The 21,634-nt window shown below is 41.8% G+C and overlaps 1 protein-coding gene across 1 annotated transcript in view; it reads left to right on the plus strand.

The window, feature by feature from the left end:
* Nucleotides 1-21,634, plus strand: part of il1rapl1a (interleukin 1 receptor accessory protein-like 1a) — a 199,399-nt gene that overhangs the window by 87,948 nt on the left and 89,817 nt on the right.

Raw genomic sequence — 21,634 nt, forward strand, 5'->3', positions numbered from 1 at the left:
CAGGTCAATCGCTCTGATTAGGGTTGATGCAAAGGTCAAATCCTGTATTCATTTTGTTCTCCTCTCCTTTCTCTTTCTCTTAAACCAGTCTAGCTAGCTAGTCTCACCCATTGTATGTCGGTGCTGCGTACATGCCACATATTATTCGGTGCCCAGAAGCATCACAGTGTGCAAATTAAACGCCTAAAATTGTGTTTGTGCGCATGGATGCCAAAGCAAATTGAATGAGCTTTGCTTGGCCTCCAATTTGTAGTAATTATATGGCAATCATGAGGGATTGTTAGAAAAGACTGCATTTCCAGGAAAAACTCACACGTGCTTCCATTGCACCGTTTATCGATGTTTACTGCAGATGTGAGTAATTAAGATTGAAGGTTGTAAACTCAAAAAGCCCGTACTACAGGCTCATTGCATCATGTTTGGTGTGTGTGAGTTTTATATCAAACAAAGACAATAGGAACAAAATGTGGCCCATGCTGCTACACTGTTTGTTGGTTTTAACTAGGTCATGTAATAAAGCTCTGAAGATGTTCAATGTTAGTCCACACAGAAGTAGTGTAAGCATTTGATGAGTATCTTGTGTGGTGTTTATTTGTGTGGCTGGTCATTGCTCCTGCGTGAAATGAAGGTGATAGCAGTGTGAGATACACAGGCTATTTGCTATCTAGCAAACAGGAAGATACTTACCTGAACATCAGCAAAGTGTGCAGCAGGGGAGATGTGATCCTGGAGGTGTGGCTTCCAGATTGGCTGCTCTCGTGATTGATGGGCCAGCATTTTATCCCCTGTGGGGCTCAATAAATATGAGGCAGATATGAGGAGGAAGATACACTAGATTTCATTTTATCACCATTACCATCACAGAGGGGTATGCCAAGCGCCCAGTGTGGCCATGAAAGTACTTACATCCAGAGAGGACTTGCATGTGAAACTATATTCAGAAGTAGTGGCCACCTGAAGTAGTTTCTTAACCAGGTTAGTTCCTTTAAAATTACAATATTCCCTATTTAGAAAAAAACAACTTATTTCCTATCTCTATTCAAGTAGTTTTTTTGTTTTATTTTCTCATGCTTTGAGATATAGGCTACCGAGAGCTCTGGGATATTCATATGTTTTTGTGAAAACATGTTGAATGTATGCATGTCGAACGAGTTGGCTGTGTGCTGTATACTTTGGCTTCATCCACGTGTGTGTGTGTGTTACCCTGTCGGCGTGACCTCGATGTTCTTATAATGACTGCGGTCATAAACACTTTATTGGGTTATAAATAAACACAGATCACATTAATGATACAGAGAGGAGGAAGGAGAGAGGGGAAACTGCAGGATAAAGATACATAGAGAGGCGGTAAGAAAGAAACACTGGTGAGGTGAAAGACATGTTATTTTTAAATATGAGTCCTGCCTGTCGCCTGTATGCAATGTGAGGTATGAATATCTAATAACCTTGGCTGAACAATATAAAATAAATAACTGGCAGCAGCAAGGTTTCGTGTTAAATCAGACTTGTGAGTCAGAGAGAGTTAAAAGTAAAGAGAATAAGAAAGAGTCATTTTTTGTTCTCGTTTCTTATTAAATCCACTAGTTTCTGGTATGTGTTTGTAAAATGCTTGCATGGCCACATATGCAGTATAATGTATGTCATAGAAACACCCGCATCATCTGGGGTATATTTGCGCATGTTTCCTTGATGAAATGTCAATAACGTGTCAAAATGGAGAAAATAATGGAGTTTCGACACAGGAGGTGCAACGCTCTACAGCTTTAATGCAGCAGGTTGATTCGGGGATCCCATAAGTGTTTCCTTCAGGTTCAGGTTATTTATGTATACCCGTAGGTAGATTCTGTTTGCAGAGAAAAAGACAAGGGTTCCACCCTGACACTAAAAACAAACACAAACACATCTCTAATAAAAGGACTAGTTAAAGTACCCTGCTCAACCAAATCTCAAAATATTTTTAAAACATTTTAAGAAGGAAAACACTAGCACAAACATGGACATTCAAAATTCACAATTAAATAAATAAATAAAAATAGGCATCTGTGTGACGCTCCTACAGTATGATGTGTTAATTTGTGCAATAGCTGCTGGGATAAAACTGTTTTTATACCGCTTCGTTCTACTCCTTGGGACAAGGAGTGCAGAGGGTGGGAGTCATCATCCTTTCCTGCAATACAACAATTAACATGAAACACATTTTTAAAATGAAGACAATGCTCAAGTGTGACTGACCCAGGGTCTTATATTTATTAGATAACATGCTACTAGCAGAAAATCCCAATGGCTACTTAGAGAAATTGCATCACAATAGGTGCCTGTATTAGTCCCCAATTCTCTGTTTTATCAACAATGCTGCTTCTGCTGTAAAAATACGGCAGGCTCTACATTAATAAAGCATTTTTCCTTATTACAATACCAGTGGGGTTCCTCCTCTTTAAGGCTGTAGTTGCCTTGAATTAGATTAGCTCCCTCTGACCATAGGCTCATTTCCTTTAATAAACCCACACCATCATCCCCTCAAGTGGGCGTGAGATTATCCACATTTTATCTCATCCTGTTAAAACCACCATTGCCTGGACGGCGAGCATAAAAGGCCAAACTATCCCCGAGCGCTAATGTTGTGGTTTATATGATCGGCCACGAGGATGAAGGAGGTCATTAAGTTTAACTGATCTTAGAAATAACGCAATAGACACTGGCCTCTGCTTTGACCCTGCCTGGCTGCAAATTGTGTGTGCGTGTGTCTGTCTACTGTTCTGACCCTGCTGCGCTATCTGAACTGAGGTCAGTCTTGTAATAGAGGTTAACTATGGGCATAAACATAGGCTCGCCCAGATCAGGCTGATCTAGGAGCCTCTTAATCAACCCCCGATGCTCCTCAGGTTAATAGAAATGTAAAAGAAACAGCGACCCCTTGTCTCATTTATGTTCCCTCCACTTTATGTCAGGGTTCGTTTAAATGTTACAATCTCATTCTGAGTGTCCGGAACAGCCTGTGCAGCCATCAGAGTGTGTATTGAGAATAAGAAACACCATTATCAACAGATGGAAAGGATTTTGTTTTCTCTCTGCCCTCCATAGACCTTCACATCAACCTCCCAACTGCGAAGAGAGTGCATTTCTGTGTACTTTTATAATTGATTCATAGCTGAGGCAGGTTCACTATTCCCCGGTTCCTCTGAGGAATACAGAGCGTGGTCAGATAAGTCTGCTCCTGTGTTTACCCCCTTTCTATTCTCAGAGACACGAGAAGCAACGCCTCGACTGAAACAACCCGGTTATGATTAATTGATACATGTGTACAATATGGGCCGTGGATTCCTGTTATTGTGTTTGTCTTCTTAAGGTTATATATGCTTATCTACAAGTGTCTGGTGCAATATGTCTGTTGTTTTTTTATAATACATCTGAATCAATTCTATTCAATGTTTATAGTCTCCCAGGCCTCATTCCAGCTCTGTGGTGGTAAAGCTACAATGGTATAACACCAGATAAAAGCCCTGTGCAGCTGATATATGCAGCTCCCTCTGCGTTCTGTATAAGGCAAAATACTATACAGAGGAAGCGGGAAAGGGGGTGAAGTGATAATGGAGAGGGAGAGGAGATAGCCAGAATGAAAAGATGAGAGAGGGCTCTGCTCCTGTATCTTATCTGTATTACTTGCCAGTGTTTCCCAGCAGAAACAGTGTGTCCAGGACTATAAACAGACTATTATCCTAGTGTTTATCACAGTGCACATTACCGTTTGCCTCCGTCTGACTTACTGTAATGGAGTCGTTTGGTTTGATGGATGCCTTGGGCGTGGGTCTCTATCTATTGCTCCCATTATACCTCTGTCTGCATCGCCTCTCTGTATAAATGTCTGTATGCGCATTCAGCATAGCCCGCGAGCATGGTGATTGAGGTTATGACCAATGTAAATGTACCGTTTGGCACAGTGAATTGGAGGTTCAGAGGGCAAGAGGGAATAGAGGGGAGGAGAGGAATCATCTGCTTTACGTTGCATCTTGCAGTATATCCACAGTCAGAGGAAATATGCTATTGGAACACGCTTAGTGTACAACGAGTAAAGATGTACAGATTGTGTGGAGAAAAAATAATCTGGTGGGGGTTTTTTTTCTGTGGTGTACCAGCTCACTCGAGCTGAAAGTGCTGTGGCTGAATTGCACACTTTAAGTAGACGCCGTTACATTTAACATTCATCCATCAGGGTTCACACAGTAACCTGATTGCCCTTGCCTCTCTGGGCGAGATCTCACATTTGAGATAGGACAACATGCGCGTGTGTCTTGGCGAAAGAGTGTGTAATGAGGAGTTGAGGTGCGGGGAGGGGATTCAGGACATGGTCTCATCCCAGTAAAAGGTTCCTTACTACCGAAATAAGGTCACCTTCAGAAGCATGAACACTTCACAACCTTATAAAATGTTACTGCCGGTATGTGAGCGGACTTTTATGCGTGTCTCTCTTTGTGAGTTCTATTTATTTATCATGCCGATAGCTTGAGTTTTACCCGGCCAGCTTGGTAATCTCACCTCTGCGCATGTTGAAAAATACAGGGAAGGACGGAGGCAGAAGCATTCAGCAGAGACTAAAGGAAAGAGCACTGTGGCATCCAAAACTCCTCCATCTGTCTTCCTTCGCCATCTATCAGGCTGGAGGTGGATAGATGGATGGAGAGGCAGCGATTAGTGCTGATATTATCCTAGAAAGTGGGGTGGAGAGGAACGAGCGGGGTGAGATAAGAGGTGTGGGGGAGACAAAATGAGATGGGTTTGCTCTCGACTGAAACGGTCTCCATCTCTAGAGCCCATGTGCTCAAGTCTTGCGTCAGTACGTGGCACCTGTGAGCCTGCTGTGGTCACGCTCAACATTCAGCCTCAGCTACATGGCCTTGGGGAGAAGATTATAAAATCGCACCTGAGATAAGTGTTACTCCAGCAGTTGACTTTTCCTGACTTCACCTACACAAATGCATGCACCTGTGTACACAAACACAAGCATCAATCACACGGTGGCTGCAGCACACACTGCGAAAGCACTTTATATGTGTGAGTTGTGCAGTTTAACCTTCTGTCTGTCATACCTTTACAACCTAAAGTCAGTTATGAAGAAGTCCACGCACTTTGAATGCCCAGACTGAGCAGCTAAGTTACTCATACTACAACCAGAAGGATGGAGCATAATGGCTCATTAGTTTGAGGTCAACTATCACTCGTGTCATTTACTAATCTCCCTCCTTCTGTCTGTCTTCTTCACCTCTCACCCGCCCCCTCCCCTTTCTCTCAAGTGTTTTCCAACTCACTTCATCACTATTCACCCGCTGTCCTAGATTCTAAGCAGGCCAGGGTTCACATTGTTTTAATTCAATTAAAATTGACATCAATCTGCGTGTGACAAATTAAATTTACATCCCCCACAATTAATCTTGCCTGACCTACCCCACCCCACCCACGCACACACCCCTACGGTCTCTAGTTGGTATCATTATCTGAGCTTATAGGGCTGGTACCAGAGTATGAGTGGTGGAATTAAAATCATAACTCTTTCTTTTGAAGCCTTTTGAAGTCTCGGTCAATAATTAAACAGTTTTTCAGCGGCTGGTAAGGCACACTTGGAAAAAACTTACTTTTAAACTTATATTTTCGAAGCCAAATAAATGTAGCCTCCTCTCAGTTAGAGAGGGATGAGTGTTTAGCAATTGACATCCATGTCAGAGCTATATCGATGACACACAACCCTGCTAACGCGAGCACTTTAAACTGCTTGGAGGACATCCATTTCTCTATGTCAAAAATCATCCTGTAGTTTAACTGAAAAACAGATAACGTTCTCTTCATTGGGATAAAGACAGATCAGTCTCTTACAAATGCTTTCCAAGTCAAAACCGATGACCAGAATTACTATTCGCACATCAGCACATGAAAACACAAAAAACCTGTGATGTTTTCTCTAGTTTTAACTAACAAATTAAGCTGCTCTCATGTTTTACCATTTTGAGTTTCAGTAATGTGTTAAGTATTGAGCTGTGGGTGCAGTATGAGAAAAATAAAGACCTTTTTGAACATTAGAGCATGTAAACATGTCACGATAGAGGCACAAAATACAATTATGAAACTTGAAAATGAGCATGATATGTCCTCTTTTAAGTTTTAAGTGTGTGGTCCCAGATTGAACAGTATATCTGGCATACTTCTCTTTTACCAACACAACACATTTTCCAGGAAATGTCTTTACATTTCCAGAAGCCACTTTGTGAGCCGTCAGTCCACAGTGACGAAGCCATCTTCGTCACATTGCAGAGCAGCTCCTTCGCTGCGATCTATTGAAAGTCAGCCCTTGATCCAAGCTTTTAGCACCAGGTTCTCCACAAACATGCGGTGCGAGATAGGAGAGGGGCGACCATCATCCGGCCGCACCCCAGCCCTGTCACGAACGGCTCTACTCACCGACCGAAGTCGGTTATCCGGGGCCAACCAAAGATCCGCGGCGCTATGGTATCGTTACGTCTGTGGGATCGTTACCTTCGTCACACACTTAAAGGATTTAGCACTTTGAATCCGATGTGTGCTCAATTTTGAGATCTTGGGAATGTTGGGCCATCAGCATAATGCCCTTCCCCCGTTTATCTCCTTTCCTTCAGTCATTATTTATTTTGTCCAATGACAGACCAAATCACGTTTATTAAAGCATTTCAAATGCATTATTTTCTATCCGAGAAAATAGATCAAACAATCTCACGAAAATAGGTTTTTAGGTTGTTTTTTTATGGAATATAAAACAACTTTGGTGTGAGCAAGGGAAGAGAATATATTTTTATGTTGAAAACCAGAATCTCAGCCGCTCCGCATCTTTCATGAGCATCAAAGCATACTTCTGCTTAAAATGCATGGATCTCTCCGGGGAGTATCAAATATCACTAGGCTCTTTTTTTAAGTTGCCTCAAACACTTGTATGTGTACTGCCGTCATAAACCTGCTGACACCCTGCTGGTGTGAGCCTGGTGCAGCGGTACATAGAAAAACAAAGCTTTGTTGTCATGTCTTCTGCTCCTGGTGGAAATCGCCCATGTTAGCATGAAGCATTTTGCTTTCAAGCTACACTCTCTGGAGAGGACAGATGTTCTATGTCTTTCTCTCTTCCTTTCTATATGTAATAAACCACCATAACATGCAGATTCTGTAAAGCTGTGAAACTGTTTTCCTTTTTTGCTCTGAAAGACGAGATCCTTTTGAAGTGCACGCTGCGATGAGGACACACGTGATGTTTGAAGCCTACATGTGAATTAGTCTTCAATATTGCACCTTTTTAAAGCAAGATTAGAGCTGCTCGTAAGGTCTCATTTAAACACAGCAGTAGCTTCTCTTGCACTAATGGCCTCAGTGTGTGGTTTAATTTGAACAACCAGCAGGGAAGATTTGTGAGTCAGCTTGCTGCTCACGGTGTAACACCTTGTACTTACATTAGTGGTTTCCCCCCTCATTCTCTGCGTGTCCTCCTCCCTTTTGTTTGTTCACTAATTAAGTTACAATACACTGTTGACGCTGAGCATGTTATGGCCTTTGTTTCTCAGATCTCCCTGCATTCCCTGAGTGGTAATTGGCCCCTTAGATCCTGACTCTCTTTTCCCTGCAGACATTCGCCTAGTCTCTCTCTTTTTGTTGTACTCTCCTCCAAGAGGCAGCGACCACCACCTAACTTTGGGTCCATAGTTGCCGTCTCAACAGAGTAAAGTTTCCTCTGTTATATTCCACACAGTTCCCATCTGCAGTATTGTTCTCATGATGGGATGTGAAAGAACTGAAGGTCAATTGGGGGCTCTAAATAACCCTCTCATTATACAGTGTCCTTAAGAAAAGAAAAGACTAGAAAACCCTCGGCCCAATTAAAAGATAAGAAGATGACCATTAACAACCACGGGGGATGGGGACAGAAAATATGACAGTGTCACACATTTGATCTCAGCCACAATGGACACAGTATCCAGCAAAGCCCTGAAGTGTCTAAAATAATGAAGGGTTTCAATGTCTATGTTTTGAATTTGCATATACTAACCGCCTCCTACATACACTCAGTATATACTGCATACTGCCTCCAAAAAAACGCTTAAGTATGATGCACTTCTGCTCACACTGAAGCATATTAGACCCTCCAGAAAAACGCGATTCTGTGATCGCAGAATTTACCGCATAAACAGCAAAATGGCGCAGATTTTTAAAAAGCCGCATATTTATCAAAAGGCCGCATAATCCCCGCATTTTTCCACACAAAATTGAGAAGAAAAAAAAGTTAACTCGTCTTGACCTGAAGTGATGATGATGCACGACGTCATCAGCTTGCGCATCACAGAAGGTAAACAACACCGTAGAGTGAACGTGTGGAGCTCACACGAGAGTTTCTCTTCACCTAGATGAAAAAATCTAATCCATCTCATTTACCGACGAACATTTCTGCTAAAGACCGGGCAAAGCAGTACCCAGATGTCTTCCACGAAAGTGGGGGGAAACTATTCTGCACCCCGTGCAACTGTGTGTTGGAGCATAAGAGAACATCGACGGTGACGACCCACTTTGATTCATTCAAAGATTCGAAAATGCTTTCTGCTGCTGCGGACAAGACAGCCAAACAACTCACGTTCACCGAGGCATCAACCTCCAAAACCCTTTCGAGGGCTACAAGAAACGAAGTGAGTAGCCTACAAGATTGAAGCTGGTCAGATAACGAACGAGTAAATGAAAACAGAATGAGGCGGAGAAGTGTGTGTGTGTGTGTGTGTGTGTGTGTGATTAAAATAGCCCAATTGCTTTTACAATAAATAAACATTGAATGTGTTTAATTGAATAGTAAAGAGGTTTAATGTTAGTGGCAGGTTGTGTGTGAGAGAGAATAAATAAATAAGACAGCCCAATATTTATTTTTTCCGCATATTTCGCAACTTTCCGCATATTTCGCAACTTCCCGCAATTTCACCGCATAAAATCACATAAAACCCCGCATGTTTGATCGCATAATCAAGGATTTTAGCCCGCATAATCAAGGATTTTTGCCCGCGTTTTTCTGGAGGGTCTAGCATATGCTCAAGTAAGACACATGTGATGCAATCATATGACAGGGTGAGATACGATTGATGCAACCGTCACCCTTTTCTTGTCACTCAATCCTCTAAATCATAGTGTGCAGTCAAAGCCTCTAAGCCTAAGGGGTGGAGACGCCAAGAGATCTCAGATGTTGAAGAGCACTCCCACATTACATGATCAAGTCCCCTTGTGTGTATATTAAGAGCTGCTGTCCTTTTAAAGCATGTTTATGAATGAGCACACATGTGTTATCATACAGGGGCGGTTCTAGGGGTGGGGGCCAGGGGGGGACAGTGCCCCCTTAACACTGACCTCTGACCCCCCTGTGGCCCCCCTAAAAATGAAAAGTGAAATTTTGTTATGATTTATTACACAATTTATTGAATGACGGAATAGGCGGAACTAACGTTATTCGTCATTCTAGTCGGACCCATTAGAGCGGTGCACTCAGGACCCATTAGAGCGGTGCACTCACTTTCACTGTCCGGCTGAAGCGCGCGAAAAACAAACACTTTTCATCTCGGATCATCAGAGGCTGTTGCATCCAAGAAAGACTGATTGAAACCTACGTTTCGAGAGACTACCACGATAATTGAAGGTGATTTAAACTATTGTATCCGTGTAATTGTACTGTAGATGTAAAGTAGAGATGTAACTGTTCATTGCCTTTATTTTTATATAAATATGATATGATGTTAGTGCAAAAATTGTACTATAACTTAAGCTGAAGCTAACAGTAATAACTATAAGATATATCTGAAATAAATACAAGTGTACTGAAACAAATACCAATAACTGTATTGCATTGTTTTCTTATGCGCAATTACTTCATACTGTCTAGTTCTCTTTTTCGTCCTGCATTTATTGTGCCCCCCTCAGAAAATAACTGGCCCCCCAGTGGCCCCCCCAGTCAAATTGGTCTAGAACCGCCACTGTTATCATGCCCTCTCTCTGGAGTGTGTATGTCCTTTTGCGTCATTCTGTTATTATGGACACAACAGCAGTTCCTTAGAGAAACACGGTTATGTCAAAACTAAGGTTTTCTTATTTTTTCCGTTCCTTCCAGTGAGCCCGTGACTAAACGCCTTAACTGTCATTACCATTTTGTGTTGCCACTACTTTCCCTGGTACATAATGGAAATTATGTCTTTACAGCGGCATTGCTGCTTCTCTCGCTCGCTCTTTCTCTCCTCCTCTGGCATCCCTGCACAGTTAGAGAGGCTGTCCAGGAAGCCAGTGTCAGCATCTACAGTTTGTGTGTGTGTGTGTGTGTGGCCTAGCATTACTATACTTGTGCGGACCCAAATCTGTTTACACAGATACATGTGGGGACTCGCCTCCCTTATGGGGACAAATTGGATGTTTAATTTTAGGGTGAAGACTTGGTTAGGTTTAGGGTTATGGTAAGGTTAAGGGTTACGGCCCGTCTACACTACAGGCGTCGAAAAAGCTTGAAGCTGGGCGTGTCTGAAGCTTGGCGATTTTTTGCGAGCAACGCGACCAACAACCAATCACATGAATCTCCCGCCCCTGACATACAAAGCAATAGCAATGTTAAAACGAAGTAAACTGGATATAAAATCCCCAAACAGGCGAAAACCTACCAGTTTCACCCACTGGCTCTGCCTCCTCCCTCCATGCCTGGTTCCTCCGGTTTGTATCCCGGTAAATAGTTCTGGTCGGAAAGAACCGGGTGATTTGCTAACGTACTTTCTCGTTTGGAATATGAGGAAATGAACTGTGGTCTGGCTCTCCCAGCTTGCACGCGGTTTGATTGGCTAGCGCTTGTACTGGCGGGAATTGCAAAAACGGGATTTGATTGGCTGACGCCAGCTTCGAGCAAGCATCGAGCCTCAAAAGTTGAACATTGTTCAACTTTTGACGCCGATAGACGCTCGCGATGCTTGCAACGCCTTGCCATGCTACCCACAATGCAGTTCGGCGAAGTTTGAAAATATCCTACGTCACCCCATTCAAATGAATGGGCGAAGCGTTGAAAGCATTTTTTGACGCCTGTAGTGTAGACGGGCCGTTAGGGTTAGGCAGGTGTTGGTTATGGTTAAGGTTAGGATAAGTCTCCAGGAAATGCATGTAAGTCAATGTAATGTCCCCTGAAGTTGTGTGTGTGTGTGTGTGTGTGTGTGTGTGTGTGTGTGTGTGTGTGTGTGTGTGTGTGTGTGTGTGTGTGTGTGTGTGTGTGTGTGTGTGTGTGTGTGTGTGTGTGTGTGTGTGTGTGTGTGCCACTGGTAATGCATATGCATGTATATGTGAATCTGTTTTTATATGTGTACATGTGCTCTATGTGCACATCCATCCATGCATGCCTTTCCAGCTGTGATAACTGCAAATGGCTGGCCGAGTTTCTGTTCCACTTTAAGGCCTTTAAGGTTTCCACTTTGGACACACATGCAAGTTTAAGTTTCATTGCATGTCTTGCCAGGAGAGCTGTTTTTCTCTGTAGCAGGTGTTGCAGAAATGTATGAGATTATGTTAAAAGGTGCCAGCAGCACCCATATAGCAGTTTTATTTGCTATAGCAGTGACTATGTGACAGTTATCTGATGGCGTGGGTGAGATCATGTTGATGAAAGTCTCAGATTGCAACATTCACTACTTACTAAGATCACACACACTTCTGTCAAGCCTCGACAATAAAAAGAGTGTCTCGTGATTCATCTTCTGTCTCCATGACCACCTCTGCTCCTCGCTGTGTCTAGCTCAAGATCAGATACCTTCTGTACCTTAATCATTCTGTACAGTGGCTGTGTGGAGGAAGGAGAAAGGCAAATTGTGCATTGCTGGAGGAGCTTGAGTCAGCCTGTGTTACTGACTTGCCAGTTTGCTGCAGAATGATGTGAGTTTCAGGAGTCTCTACTCTCCTGTATTCTGCTCTATATTTCCTTTCCTTTTTCTCTCCTCACTCTTTTGGCTCTGGTGTGTTTTATTCTCCTCCACCCGTCTCCCGTCTCCCCTCCTCTCTCCGAGCGTCTTTTGTTGTCGCTCAAAAAGACAAAAGGAGAGTCAGATAATTACTGTGGGCGAGGGCTCTGTCCTCTCATTGTCTTTATATTCTCTTCCACAAACCATTACCATCCTCTCTCTCTCTCTCTCACCATATTGCTCTCTCCAGCTGCCTCTGTAGTTATTTTTAAATCCCATTTAATTACACATTTTGGAGGGAACAAATAAACTACCTGGTCTTGTAGTAGAAATGCTACACTATACTGTATATGAGTTGTCTCTTGCTTCCATGCCGGCTAGAGTCCTGGGGTGCTGCAGTGGGAGGGCTGGGTCCTTCCTGCAGTTGTTGTTTAGCAGTGCACTGGAGCAGGCTTTATGCTGATTAACTGCATCAAATCTGATGGATTCCCAGCAACCTCTCCACCCCTACATGTAGCTCTGGGAGCCTTTCACAGGAAAAAGGCTTCCCTTTTTAATTAGACAAGAATAGGAAATCTATTAGTGAATGCAGAGAATGCCCAGTGTGGAAAGAGGGAGTTCACTTAGTGCTGAACTGAGTACACTCATCGCCGCTGCATTACTGTATTCACAAGCAAACAAGTGCTTTCTGTGTCTCTCATTCAAGCTTAGGTATATGTTTTACAACAAAAACATCACCTAAATAGAATAAGGCTGAAGAAAGCAACAGTGCCTTATACCAGGAGACTGAAATTGAAGCAGCTATAAATGAAAGTAGGCTTTCATTCCACACACAGTGTCCTAGTATTGTAAAAACTCAGTAGCCCACATGGATCAATATAAGAATATATAAATACTTACCGTGCATACAGTTCTCACTGTAACATCACACATACGTTTGTGGACCGCAGTTGAGTTTAGTTACATGAGTGTTGAGAACAGTACAACCTATGTTGAAACAATGTTTTTTGAGGAACAAAAAGTTACAATGGACTATTTTAACTGCAAACAGGGAGCAGCCAGACCAGACAACACTATGCTAACAAGATAGCCTTGCCCTAAAGCATGTCTTGCTCTATCGTCTATCTTACTCTAAATCAGGGGTATCAAACTCAATTTCATCGCGGGCCACATCAGCATTATGGTTGCACTCAAAGGGCCGGTTGTAACTATATAAATATACATATATAAATATATAATATACATAAAATAATGTATTATATTACATTATTGACTCTGCATTGGATTATTATTGGATAGGGTAATAACTTCATAATTAACTACGTCTGAAAGCAGAAGTCCAGGGCAAATAATTGCAAGTCTCTTCAGTGCGCATGTCACAAAATGAGATACATTGTGGGACATGTAGTTTATGGGCAACCTGCTTCTTTAAAGTGGCATGTGACCATATAAACGTATTATATTCTTTGCAAGTTATTGCGGGCCACATAAAATGAAGTTGCGGGCCGGATTTGGCCCCCGGGCCTTGAGTTTGACACCCCTGCTCTAAATAGACCATCATTTCCAAAATAAAAACCTTGCTGTATTGAAGAGGATTTGAAATTAGGGATTGAGAAACTCAGGAATCATGAAAATCTTTACTGAGCAGATAAATCAAAAAGGAAGTGAGGTCATTTTTCTATAGACTATATAAACCTGCTGGCCATTTAAAAAAAAAAAATGCAGCCCATCAGAAATGGGTATTAATCCATGGCCGAAAAAGTAGTCCCTAAATAATGTTGTATTCATTGGAAGATGTTTGTAAAGTTTCCAGTCGCCAGCAATATTTAAAAAAATACTTATTTAAAAAATGGAAAAATGTGTAAGTTCTCACCAAGAAAAAATTGAATTAGAGAGCCATTGACAAGGTAGTGAAGTCAGAAACAATTGAAAGATGTATTTATTAGGCACCGTGCCCTCACACATAATACTCCACTTTGATGACATGCAGAGTACTCTTCAGTGTACGTTGCGTAAGGCTCTATGACTTTGATAAATAAAAGAGCAGAGAGGTCTACTTCATAATCATGTTATATTTATGTTGAGGAGCTAACAGAACAGAGGGAGAAGAGAGCTTCAGCACTGTCTCTGACCCAATCACTCACTACCCAGCCTCACTGTTTATTACTTTCACACTTTACAATCTGTTTAATTTTGAATGCAGGGCCAGAACTTTCACTGGGAAATGTTTGTTGAATGATTCATTCATCTTGCTTGTAGAGGGGAATATTTGTTTAACAATCAGTTGTGGTTCATGTGAGGATGCCCTTATTTCTTAAAAGTGCACACTTTTCACAGTTTTTGACTTGATTGAATGCTTCTTAATGTGGTGTGTGTCATTTCTTCTGCATCGTGACCCATTGAATTCAGGAAGCAGATGCAGACGAGCTTCACAGAGTGTCTCTCTAAATGCTTTGCTATGCGATTCTGCAACACTCTTCCCCACGCCTTTGTCTCGTGGCATCTGGGGCGTCTCTCTGGGATAGCATGTTACATAATTAGCACCAAATTAACACTCAATTAGGCAAGTCGTGTTGAGAGGGTGGGGATAGGCTGTCTTCTGAGGCTTCGGAAATCACATCAGAGCCTCAGACACCACCTGGCCTACTGAGAACATACTGTATGTCAAATGCATATAAACTTAGTTCCCTTTTCTAAAACATCCATTAAAGTACACTGTCGTAACTTGGCTGCAATTTTTAGGAATTGTTGGCTGGAAGATCGATCGCTGTGTTTCATGTGCTTTATGTTGTTTCAGCAAAAAGCTTTGATTTATAAATTGAGGCGCTAGAACGATGGGTCCTTTGTGATACTTGTGCTTCTCTGGAGACTGAAGCAAGAAATAAAAAAGTGAGAAAGTTTTGATAAAGTTCAACTTGAAAGTTTTCTTCTGCAGATCTGTCTGCAACGGAGCCAAGTGCAAGATTATTCTTTGTCATTAGGCCAAAAATATGAAACACTTACTTATAAACTCTTTCTGCCGTGCTTTTTCTGGAAGCTCTGATAAGAAAAAATAACTTTCAATACCCATTCTTCCTTTTAATATTAAGATGTGTTGTCTTGTGTGTCTTATCTCCACACAGTCCCTAAAGTAAAAGATTACAAAGAGACAGAATGAATCCATACATACACAGTCAAGTTGTCCCAGAGTATGCCTGTATTATGCAACCAAGGCATCTAGAAGCTACAAGGTGTAACAACTGGAGTGTTCTGAAGCAACGGACTCAACAGCTTTAGTTTGAAGAAAACATTATTTGCCTAACAAAATGGCGGAACATGGTAGAACAGTCATACAGGCAATCAAAACAGACGAGGAGTACGCAAAAGCAGGGTCAGAGAACATAGCAAGGTCAGGAACACAGACACTGGGGAAAAACTGCTGGAACGCCTGAAAAAATAAGACAGAAATGACAAAATGACAACAAAAAGTGAACTTGCCGGAGAGGACCTTATAAAAGGAACATTTGGTTACCTTGAAAATCTATACAGGAGCTCACACATACACACAATACCTGCTCATGTATATGTTGGTTACTATAGTAACTTCATAAACATATTTCTCTGCATATTCCCTTCTCTGTCATACACTCAAACAGCCCTCACCCATCTCTTCCTCTCTCCTCCCTAATTTCCTCTGTCTTGTCCCCTTCTTCTTCTGTTTTGCACACACACTCCAGCACACACACACAGTCACACCTCTGTTGGGGTGGGGCTCTTTATTTCATTAACAGCCGCCTGCACGCCAAAATTCATTATGCCAACCTTCTGTTCTCGTGCACCCAAGCATGCCAGCTAACGTGCGGAACAAATTTCTCTCTCCCCCTTCTCTTCACCCTTCTTCCCCCTCTCTCCACCCCCCTCTCCTGCTAATAAGTATGTTTAGGACGTGATTCACCTGCATCAAAGGCTTTCTGTGAAGAGGCCCGCTTTGTATCGCTGGTCCATGATTAGTCATTACTGTCAAATCCTCTGTGTTTCCCTCTGCTGCGGCGCTTTGATGCTAACAGGTTGTATCCGAAATGCAAATAACGCAGATATCGTTACATCCTCTCGTGTCACGTAGCCCTTTGATGACGTAGAATTTGACGGTACAGCGCTGATGGGGCTTCTTTGTGAAACATAACCGTATGGAGTGTCCGCCTACTACTCACTGTTTTATTCCCTTTGATCTAAGTAAGGGGAATTGTTGTCTGACTCAAATTGCGCATGGGATTTTGTATGAATTAAACGGACACAAAAGGATCTGAAGGGAACAATTCACCTACGAAATGACCCTTTGTATATCTATGCATCATCCCGTGTTTATTTGAGTTTTTGGAGGAATTTTAATTTTTCTCACATGCCTTCAAAAGTAAACGTGAAATCCCCAAAACTAGTTTTATTGTAAAAAAATTTGGCAAATATTTTAACAAAACTGTTATAATACATTTATGTAAAAAGTAGCGACTCCTGAAATTCTGAACGCAACATTTTTAGCATTTTATTAATGTATGAAAATGCTTTTTTGTTCCATCTGAATAGCCGCCTCAACAGAGACTGCCATGAAGGACTGCCCCCTTTACTTTTTTTAACAATTGCTAATGAAATAGACCGAGTTGCAATATAAATTGATAGGTTGGCACCTTTGGTTCAGCTGTTTGTAACAAGTTTTTCCAAGTGGAATAGAAACAGGCAATATTTTGTAACAAAGTGTGGAAATAGAGGGCTTTCCGGCCCTCTGGGACCTGCCTTATTTATGAGACACAGTCATGGAAAAAAAACGCCGAACATGGCTACAACTCAGAGCTCAAGTCTCCAGTTCCAGGACTACAGTATATACAGTAAATCTCTTACTTTCACTTCGGCTACATTAGGCAAGACATTGATAGAAAGGACTGCAAAGAAATGTTAACTGAATGAAACATTTAAACTCTACATGTTTAACAATTACACTGACAAGGCCAGAGAATGTGTAACCTTTACAGTAACGGTCAAAGCAAGGTGAAACATCTTTGCTACATACATAGTATTTTTTACATCTTTGTTGGCATATAATGAGCTTTTCTATTTATTTATCCTCACCATTCTACCCTGTGCTCTTGATATTACACTTTGCCTCTTTCACAGTATATTGCTTTGTCCTTTTAGTTTCTGGTCCATGCATCAACGCTAATCGGAAAGTGCTTTGTGTGTGTGTGCGTGCGTGCACATGGCTTTCTGTAGGTTGTAATTGCTGGTTGATTTGTGGACAGAGAGGGTCAGACATCCTGCAGGGAACATGTCAGGCTTTTAAAAGCGGGAAAAGAGAGCCCAGCACTCACTGCACCCGTTTAACCTCGGCCACCTCCAGGGAGGTCAAAGCACTCAATCAACTCCTATACTTTTATTAGCTTAGGATTCAATGTAAAATACTGGCAAGAGACTGCCTTCTGTCTATTGTAGTGCCTCTATGAACTTGTGTTACTTGTATGTTGGCTGACATTTGCGTAAACCTATCACTGTAGAGAGTAGTTTAAATTGAGTAAAGCAGGAAAGGAACTGGAGAGATTTACTCTGAGGTTGAAGGGTTTCGTTATGTTGTCAAGCATTTGTATTATTCCTGTATCACAAGATCATGAGGGTACAGTAGTTAGCGTAGAAGCTGCAATAGAATCAGTTATATCAGAACTGGATAGTATTGCTTTATTCAAAGAACAGCACTGATAACCACGTTTTTACCCTTCCTCTGAATGCCTTTTGCAAAAGTTTTATTGACAGATTTTATTCTGATCACCTGTCACGTATTTTCTGAGTGCCTGACTTTCCGAACACTCTTCCAATGACAGCTTCTCAGATGGTGCTGTGTAAACAAACCAGCTGGCGCTTCAGGTTAATGGTGCAGGGCAGAATAACACAAATGAACCTGCGATATAATGAGAATTCTTGTTGAAATCAACTCCATTTCCCAGAACAAATACCTGAAAGAACGCAGGCTGTGTGTGTGTAAACTCACTGAGGAATCTCATATGAGGCAAAGCTCAAACCCTATTAAAATTAACTCCCTACTGTCGTAACCAAATACTGAAATCTTAATTTTTTCAAGTCAAGACAAGGATTAGAATGTTTTCTCTGGACTCTAAGGATGCATAAACTATCATTGCCTCTTACATTTACTTTGTTTCACTTTTTAAAGAGGCCCTATTATACTTTTTGGGGCTTTCCCTTTCCTGAAGTGTGTTACACAGGTGTGTGTGCTTGTTGGTCGCAAAAGCTTAAATTCCAAAGTTTCCTCCAGAGGGAGTTTCTCTCCTTGTTTATATCCGTAACATAGTGACATCACTATGTAACACTTGTGCTTCTATTGGCTAGCACTCCAACACATTGTATATGATAGGCTGAGGGGTGGGACATCTCTAATAGGTTGACCAATCACAACAGAGCCGGCCAGCTAACCAATCAGAGCAGACTGGGCTCTGGTTTTAGACAGAGGGTGAAAAGAGGTGCTGCAGCACAGGCAGTGTGAGAAAAATAAAGAGCTTTTTGAACATTAGAGCATGGAGACAGCAGAGGCACAAAATGCACTTATGACCCTTAACATGAGCATAATATGGCCCCTATAAAATAAAACATTTAAGTTAACAAACACTGAGACAATCTGACATTGACAGTGAGCTCGGCGAATTGCTTCTAAATGGCCCCTCCTATCGCTGGTCCCACCACCACGGTGTCATGATGACAGATTAGGAGTCGGGGCCACAGAGGAAGTGATGGATTCGGTCCAGATGGTCACCAGTGCAGGCGGGACAGCAGGAGCTCTGTTATCACTTTTCAGCACTACTGCAAGCAGGCATGCTCGACAAACAGTTACAATACTAGCTACACACCCCATCCCTCGTCACTGTGTGCTGTGTATTGTATATGGCCACATGTGTCTCATAAAAATGATATCAAGATATGACAGAGGTTAATTTACAAATAATGTGAGTCTAAATGCCGATTTGCAGATTTCGGGAACCACAGGGCAATTGCAGCTGTTAAAGTTACTAATACTTTTTACTTCCCCTGATTGATAAACTAATGCATGAACTTTCTTTACAAGTGAAGTTTCAGAGTTAGGAAATGGTGTGTCTGACACATGTCCAAAGAGCTGCTGGTGTCCATGTTTCTAAGTTGAGAAGAAGAGGAACAACTTGATGGAGGCCTTCCCGTCCAGGATCAGCAGAGTCTAATGGCTTCTCATCAATTCCTCCTGTCTTGGGAAGTGTGTGTCATGACTCCTGTAACTACTTCTGGCAAGAGTAATGAAGCACTTGTTAAAGTTGTAAGATTCTGCTGGAGTTTGAAACCTTTCGATATAAATCTGTGTAGAGGGAGATGGGCAGAGACAGTGAGTGAGAGGCAAACGGAGGAAGGGGTGAGTGGAAACGTGAAACAAGGAGCGCCTGTGGTTTAGACGTGACAGATCGTGGGGAGAGAAAGAGGGAGGGGTGGGTGAGAGAAGCTAATGATCTCCATCTGTCTTAGAAGGCTGGGAGAGAAGAGCATCGTTAGGCTTTTGGAAGAGGGGAAGCAAACAAACACAGGATTAGACTGGCCTCACCCTGGCACTGTGTTACAGTATTAGACTGGCTTTATATGAATCAGCTGGTCAAACACAGCTTAGAGACTCTTTAGTCCACCGTTTGTGGCATGCTAACAATGGCTGCTCTCCATTAAAAATGCTCGTGTGACAATATGTTTGTTTACTCTGTACTGTGGTCTATTTTGGTCATTTCCGCATGTGTGTACGGTACCCATGTTATTGTTTGTTTGTGTGTTGTGTGTATCATGATCTCAGATGAGACTATTGAATCTCTAATTAGAATTTGGCACAGATTATAAACAATCTATAGTGGCTCGAACATCAAGGAGTGTGTGTGTGTGTGTGTGTGTGTGTTTGTGTGTGGCCATTCATGCCAGAACAAAGTGTTTGTTTGTTTGAGTCGCGCTTTGAGAATACTTCTGCTATGTCTAGCATGTCCTCATTGGCATATGTCTGGTATTTATTGTACATCGTTGCCAATGCACATGAAAGGGTTCCAAAGATAAATGATAAGTATAAAATATCTGCAGGTACAGATTGGTGTAATTTAAAAATAATGACAATATTGGCAAAACACAACAATAAAGCTGATCTTCCACCCTCAGCACACCTACTTCCTGCAAATATAGTATGGTATAATCATGTGAATTAGTCAATTGTGTATCCATTACACTCAGTCTATTGCAAACGTAACTGTCCACATACAGAAACTTAGGCAACATAGGAACATAAACTACAGGTACAGGAAATAGCCTGTCAGAAAATATATGAAACTTGCAGAGTATATTATTTGTATCAATCTCAGACAATAATCACAGCGCTGTACGTTAATGACTCCATCAGGTAGAGCTATTTGCATTTCTTCAGTAAATGCATCAAGATTGCCATTACGCAACATCTAGCACTGCGACATCATGATTGTCTTGGAAATAAGTCATTAAATGAAGTACCTAAATAAACGTTATTTTGATCAGATACTGAAACAAATATGTTTGAAAATTATAGTTATTCTTTATATCAAACTATGATTTTTTTCATCAAAGGCTTATTTGTAGAATGTAACATCCCATGTTGTTGATCTGTTCCAATCTTAATTTAAGTTATATTGAATAACTTCTAATGAGCATTTGATGGTAATCGGTGTTGAGTATTTGCCTGGTTTAAGTTCATGGTTGTTAGGGTCTTTTTAGCTTTGAACCAAATTAGAAAACTAATCATAAAGTCACATGTTCATAAAGCAATGAATGGAGTTACATTGCTAATTATATGTTTAAGAAAATAGCTAGTAACCTATAACGTTTCCAAAGTTACCTTCCCAACACCAGCTGGGTGACTTTTTCACACACTTAAATTCACTCTATGTTGTTAAACTGCTTTGCTCAGGCAGACAATATGAGAGTAAATAAGGTTTTTTTGAACATTACAGCATGTACAATTATTCTGGTGGTATCCAAAAACCTATATATATGGGGACCTTTAATGGAAATGGAACGCACTTAATAACATAATCCTAGTAGAGCACAGTGGAGCTACTACATAGACAAGATAATTCATGTACATTTGTCACAGGGTTATTAAACACAGATGAGAAGTAACAGTGGATTATGTGAACTGCTGAGGTTGCCGTGGTGACGGGTCAAAAGGAGCTGAAGGAGCAGATGGCGGTGAGCTGACCCTGCAGGCCACCTTTCTGTTCCTCTGTTTCTTCATGTAAATCTCAGCCCTATGAGTGTCAGGTACAGCCTACTGCTAGTACCAGTGTGTGCGTGTACACCTGGTGGAATCAGAGACACGCACACACTTCCAGTGAGATAAGACTGTGCGTGCTGGTTTTAATGTGCCAGCACTGTGTTAATCCCGTCCCTCAGGTGTGCCTCCACCTGCTCCCACTCCCCCCTGCAGGGGACTGGGTTAGCCTCTTCCTTTTGCTCTGAGCGAGGAACAGAACGGACACCAGGCCACTCGGGCTTCCCTCTGAATCGCCCTCAGAGATTGGCACTGATTACAGAGCTAATCCTCTTTCATTCCCTACTGTAGGACTAGCTGCAGGGTTTTTTTCATGGTCAGTATCTCCCCTATCTGTTAATGTTTTTTTATATTT

This window comes from Gymnodraco acuticeps, unplaced genomic scaffold (genome assembly GCF_902827175.1).
Source record: "Gymnodraco acuticeps unplaced genomic scaffold, fGymAcu1.1, whole genome shotgun sequence".
Lineage (NCBI taxonomy): Eukaryota > Metazoa > Chordata > Actinopteri > Perciformes > Bathydraconidae > Gymnodraco > Gymnodraco acuticeps.